This window comes from Argopecten irradians, chromosome 12, assembly GCF_041381155.1.
Source record: "Argopecten irradians isolate NY chromosome 12, Ai_NY, whole genome shotgun sequence".
NCBI lineage: Eukaryota > Metazoa > Mollusca > Bivalvia > Pectinida > Pectinidae > Argopecten > Argopecten irradians.
This window is the reverse complement of record NC_091145.1, coordinates 14,457,353-14,470,763: the sequence shown is the minus strand read 5'-3', so window position 1 is coordinate 14,470,763 and position 13,411 is coordinate 14,457,353. Positions and strand designations below refer to the sequence as shown.

Here is a 13,411-nt window from a genome sequence, read left to right as displayed (position 1 = left end):
GTCCAATGTCCAATTCGACTGACATCACAATGACATTTGTCTGATTTTAAACTCATTTCTCCCAATAACCAAACACACAGCAGACGTACAAGACAAAGCCACCCTGAAAGGTAAATGTCTGTTGGTCATTATTTCACCATCAACCGGGACACATTAATCATTAATAACATCACTAATTATCTCCCTTTGTCACCTCCTACGACAACAGAAATACAGAGGCTTTGTTGCTCCATTTAGCTTAAGTACATTCAAGGAACAAGCCTTTGTTATTCCCAGTAATTTGTCAAGGAGAAATGCGTAAAACATTTCCTTGTAACAGACTTGTAACCATCCCATCATCTCTCCCTCCTCCCACATACCGATTCTTAATGTCCCATAATACTAATCTTCTCCTTATACAGACTCACTTTCGAGGTTGTCACCAAGGAATCCGTAGTCAATATGGCTACATACCAGGTGCTGTTCTGTGGAGCATATCATTTAACACTATAATTACTGACCATAGTACTAAATGAATAATGGCAAAGTCTTCTGTAATTTTGTAAATTGGTCGTTATCACAAAACATCCAACTCGTTTGGTCTTCTTAACGGTCTAATGGCTGTGAAATCAAGCATACAACCAGATACATTACAAAATGTTTACCATTACCTTATAGAAAGTTATTTTGATTTTATTCAGTATAAATTTCATGACTCGATCTTGATAATAAAACATCAAATTTTAAGTTATATGACATACCCTAAGGTGGTTAAACTAATGACAAATGATGAAGTCAGACAATGATATACTATAGTGATGTCATAATGATGTCATCAGAGGTTGCCATGACAACAGAGATTTAAATCTTTTTTTCTATAAATGAATGAAACAATTAGTTTTTCCAATACGAGTTTGTGTACTTAATCTCTGCCTACAATGGCACTCAATTAATGCTATCATTTAATTTTCTCCATAGGACTCGTCTCTGACAAATAAATGTATATGTGTGAAAACAAAATATCCCTGAAATCATTCAATTTCATTTTGTAATGGGACGTATTTATAGCATTGTCAGCTGTGCTTTCCAAACCACTATCAATTTTTTCAATCACTCAAGTCGACAAAATGCTGTGCTTCACATGTAAATCCAACTATGTAAACATATTTTATGAAGCATGGATATATAGTCTTTTACACTCGTAACATACAAGGCTACCAACGCTTTCCAACACTCTAGTAATGATTTCAATTTGGTTTCGGAAAAATAACAATGAAACACGAAATTGAAGATATTTATCTTTTTGTAGTTTATTGCGAAACAAGTGATATTGATCGCCAGCATAATGGTTACAAGCACTCATGGGAATAAGATTTAACACATGTTTTGTATTTCGAATCTATCTGCTGATGTTAAAAGTATTCACACCTTTTTTGATAATTAAACTGAAAAAACTCTCAGCTATCAGATCTTTCCTCACACGGAAATAGATATTGTATCACAAAAAAGGTGATTTTTTTTAAAAGTATAAGCATGGATACTACACTGTATATACATATTTCTGTTAGTTAAATGAGATAAAAATTCAAAATGTTTTTCTTGTAGCTAAAACCATCCATTATACTAAATTTTATATGTGTGACACAAAATATATTTTTTGCCTGAAGTAAGAAAAGAAACATAAAAGATACAAAATCTATTGTGAAAAGGTACGTAACATATCCAGCAACAGCTGGTGCCAATCATTGGAACATGGTATTTTTGTTTTCGTTCCTCGTAACAGCTGAAGAGCTCCTTTTGATCAAGAGACAGTGAAATCAAATTATTTAAAAAAAAGAAAACCGTCATCAACTGAGCAGCTGTTTTGAATTCCAGTTAGACGTGTGTTGTGTGACAGATGGTTTAATTCCATTTGATTGAAGCGTGTCGCAGTTGTAACATTATTGGAACAGACAAGTGTAGCAGTTGTCATAGAGAATTAAATGTTTAACACTATACATCCTTAAATCATTCAAGTGGAACTTTACAACCAAACTTCACAAATTTAAAGGAACAAAGGCAGAAATACATTTAAAAGGAACTAATACATTTTAAATTTTTTATTTAAAAACAGTGGTTTTTCATATTTTGATATCATTACGACTATGTATTCGAAATTAATTTTAGACATTACATGTAAAATGAAAAAAAAAAGATTAAGTTCAAAACATTTGCAATTTTCGTTTCTTTTTCTTTTATTGTATCAGATAAAATTAAAATGCATTTTATGGATGTATTTAAAATGAGACTGAGTATAAGTGCTTTTAACACACGGTTTATTTTCATTTAAACAGTTTTTTTATAATTAAAAGATGAAAAAAACACAACAGAATAAAAGAAAGTGCAAAGTTTACAGATTTCAAAAGATCAAACAGCTAGGAGCCAATATATGACAAATTTAAGTTTCAATTTGACGTACTGCTAGAGGCAATGTAATACTCATGCACTTGATGGCAGTGTTACCTATGGATTACAAGTGATCAGAGTTGTAATGTCATAATGTCTGCTGTCAAACAGTATTAGCAGAGCGATTCTTTACCTAGAGGGGACAAGAATCATCACAGATTAGCCAATGACATAATTCAGTAACTTGTATCTCCCGGATGATCTCGTCTTGTCCTCACTCTCACATCAGGTGTCACACGAGACCATCTGTGCTGAGTGGCTGTTATCCTGGGATAACGGCAGATAATGAGGAGGACAATGCCTTGATCCGCTCCAGCGGGATTTCTGTGGTCACTGGGGTGTATCATGTTCATAACAATGCTTGGAAACACAAAAACACAGGTTACGAATGTCAGCCAGGGGGAGGAGACCGAACTAAAACTGTGAGGCAACACAACGCAAACCCAGCTAGAACTAGTGAAATGACAATTATGGATCTAAATGACACGAGATATGTTACAAATAATTCCCTATAGACAAAAACAACTGAAAGTAAAATGAGGGCAAATTCAATGTTAATATAACTTCAATTGGTTTGAAGATATCTTGGAAAAGTATATGGAGAAAAGAATAACAGATTCAGAACTCAGGGGGTAATTTGCACTTTTAATTATGTTGTTGAAGATTATAAAAATAAAATTGTCTAACTGTGACATACATATTTATTGCTTCTACACCAATTATAATGTTTAAAAGCATTTTCAATATAAGAATATACACCTGTATATTAAAAATCTTCAGGCTAATATTTTAATTTTACATTAATGTAGACCTTATTTTGTTAAAATTGTTTGGTGATGACAACAAAACTATGATTATGTATAACTGATAAATAGAAAATGTCATTTATGGGTTAATGAGGCCACTTCCTATTCAATGACCTTGAAGAAATAGGGCACATACATACTATTTCCATGGAGATACAATTGACAAAACTGAAACCTGACTTTTTGCTAAGTGACTCTGACAGGAGCAATTAATGAGTTTTTATGCTACCTATACTGTAATCAATATCACAATGCGTCAGGTCTCAAGGGTATTTTTTGAGTAACTTACGATACTCGCGTTACCATATTCGTCCTAATAACCACCCCTAAGGGAGGCCAACAGTCGGCCAAAATGGCTATCCAAACCAATACTGATGGAAGCGTACATCAACTTCCTCGGTAATTGGTAGATGGTAGATGTTGACTTACTCCATGGGTCCGCAGTCATTACGAATGGCATCGTTATGGCTACCAGTACCGCATGCAGCCGATCACCTCAGATAATTACAGTCATTTGCCATAGACAGGCTTTTATTTGCCTTGAAATGAAAAATCTGATTCAATTCACGGTTAGACTAGATTGAAAATCCATTCAAATTATTGCCAGAAACAACAACCCCATTGTAGTAAAGTCCTCAGGTTTATGATTCTGAAAAACATTCTGAATCACATTTTGTATTCCATCATTGGCATGGATTTATATCATTTTATTATAGCGTAGCTAGTTCTTCTTGCATTTCAGATGTATCAGCAAGTTTTTAATTACATTCATAACAAATAAATTTCTTGGTGATACAGATCTCAGTTACTAAAGTTGTAACTATCAAAAAGAGCGAGTTCAACACGGTCCAACCCGCTCTTTTAGATATTTACCTGGATTATAAGTGAGGCCTCTGTATTCTTTTGGATCCACGGCGGTTCCATCAAGAATTTCTACATTTTCCATAACCCAGGACGTTGCGCCTCCACCCCCCGTAGTAAAGTTGTAACTGTTATTAATAATTGTTGTTCGAACAAAAAATTAATTTCTTTATAAACTTGAGATAAAAACCACAACATACTCAGGTATGTGTGACCATGATATATACTTTTTATTTCAATTGTTCATTATTACATAAACAAGGGCAGATTACTTTTCTACTAAAAAATAAATCTTTTGTGCCATCGATATTAATGCATTAAAACATTGCCATTTAGATCTAGTAATAAATTACAATACAAAGTAATACATGTGAACAACCCCCTCCCCCCCCCCAAAAAAAATGTGATGAAATATTGAATTTTAGAACTTTATATTGAAACCATTATGACTGTTTCTTAATAATGTTCTTATATATTCATCATTATTTGACCTGACAAAGGAATATAATCCAAAGCCAATTAAAATCTTCTCTTTTCTCTGCACATATTAGCACTGTATCCCTATGGGATGTGATAAATGGATGACGGTTTAGCTATCCTGAGGGCCTTTCAGTAAGAACCAGATAACGATCACCAACATATCACCCCCAAGCAGATCGAGTAGGACTTACACAAAAACACATAGCTTCATTAACAGCTCTTTAATCAGCTTACAGCCCTAACACCTCAATGAACGTCTTTAACTTGAAAATGCTGGAAGAAATATCAGATAATGTGTGGAATTAAAGTCAGAGATGAATTTTAAATAAAACCTTAAACCCTTTATCAGTTCATTTCGTCATATACGTTGTTTTTTTACTAAGACATTATATTTCTGATGGCTGATGTAACGATAATGCCAAATTTATTGACCATTATTATTATTGAGACCTTGGTCCACTACCAAAAACCTGTCACCTCAAAGATATGCAATGGAATCTCATACCATGCATTGTCTAAAGGGAATTAGAGGAATCTATCTGTCATCACAGAGATATACAAGCCCAATTAGGTTTTTTTTTGTCTCAACAAATTGGGATTTTAAATAAGACTGCATGGTATAGGATGACACATTACAGTAAAACCTCTTTTAAGCGATCATGAACCTCTGTAGTATGACCACCTGCTTAATATTTCAACACGATTTGACCTCCGTATCAACATCATTTGTCTTTTAGTTGTTTTTTTGACATTGTTAGATCATACTAGAATGTCAAACCTATAGCATTGGCCATCATTCATCATCCAGATTATTGAGATGTGGGCTTTATGACCCTCTACAATATATAGGCTATGATTGCTATGTTTCGAGACACATGCCTATATTATATGCTAACGTGAAAAGGACCCAGGATACCTAATCCATCATTGGTTATATTGAGTAAGAATAGGTGTAAATTACTAGCATATGCCTATAGAATATGGACTGATGGAAATTCCATTGAATCAATAACAATTGAGTGTGGTTCATAACGCCTCATCCTGACCGATGTACCCTGATGGCCATTTCCGTCTGCTACAGTAACTCTGAAGAAAGAGCACGTCGAGTAAAGCGTGCGGCCTGATTATGGCTTGTAGGTATTTGTGTGTCAACTGTTCTGGATAAAGCACCGTTTTTATATCATCATACCATGTCAGATGTCATATCCACCAGTCCAGCGCTGTACGCATCAGCAAACACCTAATTCTCTTTTTATGAGATGAAAAATAATTCCATAGTGCATCACGTCCAGTGAAATCAACGTCGCTCCAATGCCCGTGTGATTGGTCAATAAAAAAAGAAAAAGAAATAATCTGGCTGTGATCCGAGTGTGGTCCTGACAAGATTTACTAACTAGCTGGTTTGCCTGTCCGAACTGTCAAGCCTGTCCACTCGACTCTGGACAGGTCCATTGTCAATGTGTCCAAATCTAATGTACATGGAAACCATAGCCTTCTTGTTGTCTTAATCAATTCCTCACCAGACCTGACTTTCTTTTCTACAAATTATTGACAGTTTCTATGTACAATACTCTTCTCATCTCATCAACATGTCCACTTGAGAGTCGTCATGTATCATCCAACTTTGTCACTCCTGTAATTCTCACTTGGACTCATCAAGGTTATATTTCGGACCATTCTATTTCTATCTGAAAGGGGTGCACACCACATTAACACGGTCAATGTACAGTGTTTTGTTTCTTGTAATCAGCATTCCTCTGGATTGATAATAAACAATACCCTACCCAATCAGTCAATATTGTTCCTTTTAAATCAAGACAAAGGACATAATGTTTTGACATAAAATTAGTTTTTTCTTCGTTGCACGTTCTTGAAATAAAAACGAAAACAAGAATTTTTCGGTCAATATTCATTCCAAGACAGAAATTAAATGAAGACTAAAACTAGTATCGCCCGATAAGCTGTTGAATTATCGATGATCATCTTGAACCAATCAATAGACAGATATTGACTACATATGGATTAGGGAAGTCTATGTGTGTCTATATCATCACGGGTATCACAGTCTTATCTGACCATACATGGTCTGGCCATAATAATAACACATGCGGCTTTATCTGACCAATACATGATCTGTCCATAATTGATAGTGATACAAGGTCAAGCCACTCTGTCCATTCATAATTTTACAATGGCTCTGACCTTTACAGTGATTCTATATAAAGCTATTTAGATGTAATGGTCAAATTTGTACAAGGTAATTTCTGTCATTTGAATCTTCTATGTATATCCAAGTTTAAGTTTTAATTTCATTAAGTATAACAATTGATGTATCAATGAATGGGGGATGTGGATGTGGCGCAGTGGTAGAAGGCGCAGGTATGTTTGGCTAGGCGCTTGGGTGCCGTAGATCGAGAGTTCGAGGCATTAAATTGTCATGCTTTGTTAAATTGTGTTTCTTTGATATTTGACATAACAATATACATTCAAACCTGTATATAAAGACCATCCAGGGTCGTTATAGCCAGGTGGTCTTTATAAACAGGTCATGTTGTATTGAAGCGGACCTTTTGGGACCCAGAAAAATCAATCCTACAGAGCAGGTAGTCTTTATTCAGAGGTGACAAGATTTTACAATATTTCCATGTGCTTTTTGTTTTACTGATAGTAAAATAGACACCAATATGATATATCTGCCTAATTCTGTGACAGATTATACAAGAACCCCTGGCCTACAAGGCTGACATTCAACCAATGAAGCTGAACAGAAATGATGTCCTGTCCACTACTAGTCTGAAAGAAACAGTTTGTGTTTGACCAGACAGATCTGAATGAAAGGAACGGTCAGTATCTTCGGACAGTTATATAAATGTTTTAACGACAATGATGTGTTATGTCACAGAAGATCTCCTCTCTGGTCAGTGGTCAATACTGGGGAGTGACCAACTACAGTGTCCAGACATCTCCGATGGACATTGATGATAGCGTTAGTGTATAGAATAAATCCCTTCAGTATTCCTGATATTGGTAGCTGACTATGTAAGGTCCATGACAAATAGTTTTACTGACGACAAAAACACAACGTGACACAAAACCAGTGTAGTCGCTGCCATTCCTGATGTCGTTATCAGACTAGATCGATGGTCTGGTGTATCCATTCTACTGAACTTTCTAAAATCATATATAAATCATTTAAATATTTTATAAATGTCTATATCTATCAGACTGTCTGGAAAATTTCATCAATTATAAAAATTTCAACTTTTGTAACCTATCACAGGGTTTATACTGGTATGACATGCAATCACTAAACCTGTCACAAGAGCGCAATCTCAAATATTTACTTTTGTAATATTAAAATGTAGTTTTCAGTTTCCAACCAAATCCCTATGTCGTTTCTATTTTCCACTACCCATGTGTTTGTATCTCTGCATGTTTCAATCCCACAATACAATAGGGTAACTCTTTTATCTCTCATTACCCACAATTCAATGGGTAACTGAAATTTATATCTTTGGGGTCGGTGCTTTCAAAAAAGAAATGTTACCAAAAACTCATTGGAAGAATGGCTTTGGAAAAGATGAGGTGCCAATGGTATTGTCTTTAAGCCTGCATCAAGAAGCATGTGACAGCTGCTTTGGAAATTTCTCTTGTCTGACACTGTAATTATCTCGGATGAAACCAGCATTTTCATTACCAACCGTAACCCTTCCCAGCATGCCCTGTCACTGTGATATTGTGATTCACTTGCTTTCTAACGCTTCTCAGACCAGCCAAGGTCGCTTTCATTTCTTTCTAAATCATTTTTGAATGCTTGCAATTTGAGTTATTGCTACAACTATTAAAACTTTCTAGTTTGTCTTGTCATGATCCAACGTATTGTCTTTCCTGTGTAAAGAAAATGTTATTTTCTGTTAAGAGATAAAATTGTCAAATCAATTTAGTATTTTCAGGTCATATATCACATTGTATTGGAAATGCAGACTCCATCGCCATAGGAACACCATAGTACCACTGAATCCCAGCGGCGAGTACCCACTAGCTGTGAATTTATGCAAATTAAAACAAAATCTAATGCTAATTTAAGTATCACATCTCTGCCTGTCCTTATAGAGAAATTAGCATTGAGCTGAGAATTAGATTATCAAGCTTTCTAGTTGGGATCATAAACAGTCATGAATGTATATCGACTTTCAAGATGGCCGTTTTATTATCTGGGTATACTAATTAACAACCAATTAAAACCATTCCCTAACCTCTTTTATTTCCCAGACCAATTTTTCAGTTTTATGTAAGATAAACCTTTTGATTTCAGCTATACATCATTTATAATTTTATCATTTATATGAAATTATACATTCATATCTTACAAAAGTATAGCATTTTTGTATAAGATAAATATATATCATATAGATATATAAGAATATTTCCCAAAAAATACTTTCATAACAATAGTACAAAGGTTAAATGGCTTAAAATAAGACCAATTGAAAAATTACACTGCTGATTATAGGAGTGAATTTGTTGAAAACTTTCCTTCATTGTAAGCATAGGGTACAAACATAAGTCAAAGTGACCTAGTTTTTTTAATGACACCCTAGGTGAATCGTATGCAGTGATGGAGATAGTGGACAAGGATAAACAACGAAGAACAGAATGAAAATGGATGCAATATCATACTGTCATCCGCTATATAAAAAAAAAACCATTCAGGAACTCTGAAAATAAGCGAACCTAATATTGTGTAAGAATTCAAATTTTTCATAACTCATAGAATAGTACATAATTCAAAGTATACAGACTTTATTGGATAAGTTTTACTGTTATGAGAATGACATTTTCATCCTTTGTTTCTGCATATACAGCTAGGATGACCTCAGACAAAGTTGCTTTGTCTGTATATAATTTATGATGTTGAAGTTCCTGTACAATATGGAGGAGACTAGATGATAAGTAGTCCCTGTAGAATCCTCGATGACACACATGTCTGTCGTGGTTCTGGTGACACGTCATAGCTATGGACAGACCTCCACGTGACAGGACCTTATCATCGCGGTCCATCTATCGATATAGATATACAGATATACATCTGTCAGATCATCACCAATAACAGCCACATTAAAACACTTTTCCGATCATTCAGATCATACCCTATAAGGAGTGTATATACCAGTATGTACTGAAACATGTGAGTTTTGCTACGGAGGCTGAATGATTCATTGTGTGACATATTGTAAAAAATCCTAAAATTTCTATCCGAAATATTTTTAACAATCCAAACAAAACTCTAGGACAAGAAGTGATTTATAGGATTTACCTCTATTTCCCCTATTGGGCCCCACCCGTCCTGCCCTCGGGGGGGCCAGAGTCAAAATTTATACAAGTTCTGTTCCCCTTCCCCCAAGGATGTTTGTGGCCAAATTTGGTTACATTCCATGCAGAACTCTATGACAAGTAGCGATTTAAAGGATTTACCTCTATTTCCCCTATTGGGCCCCGCCCCTCCTGCCCCGGGGGACCAGAGCCAAAATTTATACAAGTTCTGTTCCCCTTCCCCCAAGGATGTTTGTGGCCAAATTTTGTTACATTCCATTCAGAACTCTATGACTAGTAGCGATTTAAAGGATTTACCTCTATTTCCCCTATTGGGCCCCGCCCCTCCTGCCCCCGGGGGACCAGAGTCAAAATTTATACAAGTTCTGTTCCCCTTCCCCTAAGGATGTTTGTGGCCAAATTTGGTTACATTCCATTCAGAACTCTATGACTAGTAGCGATTTAAAGGATTTACCTCTATTTCCCCTATTAGGCCCCGCCCCTCCTGCCCCCTGGGGACCAGAGTCAAAATTTATACAAGTTCTGTTCCCCTTCCCCTAAGGATGTTTGTGGCCAAATTTGGTTACATTCCATTCAGAACTCTATGACTAGTAGCGATTTAAAGGATTTACCCCTATTACCCCTATTGGGCCCCGCCCCTCCTGCCCCTGGGGGACCAGAGCCAAAATTTATACAAGTTCTGTTCCCCCTCCCCCAAGGATATTTGTGGTCAAATTTGGTTACAATCCATGCAGAACTCTAGGACAAGTAGCGATTTATAGGATTTACCTCTATTTCCCCTATTGGGCCCCGCCCCTCCTGCCCCGGGGGGACAGAGCCAAAATTTATACAAGTTCTGTTTCCCTCCCCCAAGGATGTTTGTGGCCAAATTTGGTTACAATCCATGCAGAACTCTATGACTAGTAGTGATTTAAAGGAAATGTTGACGGACGGACGGACGGACGGACGGACGGACGGACGGACGGACGACGGACGCCGCGCCATGACATAAAAATCCTAAAATTTCTATCCGAAATATTTTTAACATTAGATTTACCGATACCTGCAACATTTAATGGAATTGTAGTCATATATTGACAACTATTTACCAAGATACGCTGACACAATTCCAATTACATTAAAACATTATTGTGATTTTTTTCCTCGTTTTAAGCTTCTGTAAAAGCCTAAAGTACTGTGTGTACGCTTCAGCGCACAGATCATCACTATATAAAGTCAACCAAGTGTGGTATTCCGTAATTGTTAAAACATGTTACAACATCCACAGTACCAATATTGTTCGATGGTTCAACAATGAAGGTACATTAACATTGTGATGATATCGGTATCTACATCAGTGATAGATCACTGTTGGGTTAACGGGATATTTAACCACAATAGTTACAAATGATAATGAAATTGGTACGTTTCAAGGTTCAATTAATTCCATTGACACGAGCCTGACTCCCCATCATTGCCAAGTATCATCCCACAGAGTAATCAACAGATTTCACACCTGAATTATTGGCCAGCTTACGGACAAACATGGACAATATATTTCCCTGTCATCAGAACCCAATGACCATAGAGCTTTCTGTGGACTACCTCCATCTTCTAGTATTCAAATTAAATAATAAACAGTCCTTTTCCTTACATTTTAATGATTTTATATCTGCTTGTACTTTCGAAAACTTCTATTGACAAATGCTGTCCCTGCCAGCAGGTGAAATATTCTATGTTAGATCACAGAGCTCTACTAATAGATCACCACATCTTCTCAAATAATTCCATTTTTATATTTTAGAAACTCATTATCAACAACTTCATTTTAAAGAACTTAATTTTGTTTTGTTGTTTGACTTTACTTGTAAGAAATGCGACATTTCAATAACAGTAAAGCTGCACTTGTGTATAAGATATGTATGCATGGGTTATACTGCAGCATCATGTATTATATATTACCACTAGTACACTGTAATGGAATCCCAGGAGTCATACTGTCATTTTACAGGCAACATCTTGTATTTAAATTGTAATCCTAAACCATAACAATATCACTTTACAGAGTATTGTCATATTTAAAAGCATATCCAGTAAAAACAATCAAAAAGCAAACTTCTCTGAAAGATAATTTTACATTGAATTTTTTAATGAAAACAAAAACTAAAGGTTATGAACAAAATTTGATATTTTTTTTTATATTTCCTACACAAATAGAAAAAAGAAGGATTTTTTTTTCAAAGATTCAAATGATTTTTTTTTTAAAGAACATTTCAAGGTCATACTGACATGGATGGTTTTAATTCCGATTCAAATGTTCAGAACAAAAAGGCATTGTATTAAGTGTTCTACTAACAAGCATGCGACCGACACATTGGGCTAACACAGAGATCAAATCCCCCGGGGTCAGACCCCTATTCAAATCTATCAAAAACATGGAAGGAAAGTTAAGATTTTTTTTTCCTGGAATCAGATGGCAAAACTGAGAGGTCAAAGAGTATTTGATTCAATGTAATGTTATAGAATTGGCTCCCTAAGGACTATATAGAGGGCAATTTTGAAATGTATCTGACAATATATTTTATCACTAGCCCTCCCCTCCTGACCAACTCAGAAACAGTTGGACAGAAATTGGCTGATTGTTTCAGGTTTTTCACCAGGAACTCAGGCTTAAATTACTCATCAAACAAAACTATACTTATATCCATAAATAACTAAAGCTATTGGTATTTCAAACAAAATGAATGAAATAATATGAACATGCAACTTCCCAAACCTGCACCAAAGATCTGACATTACCATATATATATACATATATATATACATTCATATTATCCAATCAGAACCCTACCACTGTTTAAGCTTACATCAATCATCTACTTATAAATACACCAACCCTTCAATGTCATGAAACATCAATTCACTCCTTTTACTTCTGATTGTCTAATGAAGCCTTAAAAAACGAGTGATAACAAAGTTCGTTATGTAGGATAATTAATTTCTTCAATTATATGATTAAAAATGTTTATATGACTTTAACAATTAATACATCAATTAATTACTGACACAATAGGATATTTAATGATCGGTTTCCTTATTGTTTTTACTCTTTATTGAACAGTTAATGTTTTCCTGCAGAGCGATAACTACAATCATATGTGGTGTTTTTAGCCACACAATACACTGAGCATTCCCACAAGTTCACATTTCTACAGATATATGAAGTGTTGATTCCTTCGCTTGCGTGAAGAACTACAACGGCCTGATAGCCGATAGCGGAGGGGCCTCCGATATGCCAGGAAACCCCAGAAGTGGAATTATATTCTCCAGGAAAGATCTTGATATCCCTGCGGTAATACATTGGTACGATATCAGATGGTGTGTTGATATGAGAGCTGTGTACTGAAAATAGTCTTAAGACGCTGCCTTAAAATGGACAGAATACATAACGGAAAGAATACAATATTTTCTCAATATTGTGATGATCTTCATCAATCACATTTGTCAGTAAAATCCAAATTTTTGTG

At 35.4% G+C, this 13,411-nt stretch overlaps 1 protein-coding gene across 3 annotated transcripts in view; it reads right to left on the bottom strand.

Annotated features, from left to right (window-relative positions):
* LOC138304776 (neuroglian-like) overlaps positions 1-13,411 on the bottom strand; it is a 284,534-nt gene that overhangs the window by 91,754 nt on the left and 179,369 nt on the right. The gene's annotated exons all lie outside the window — the stretch shown is intronic.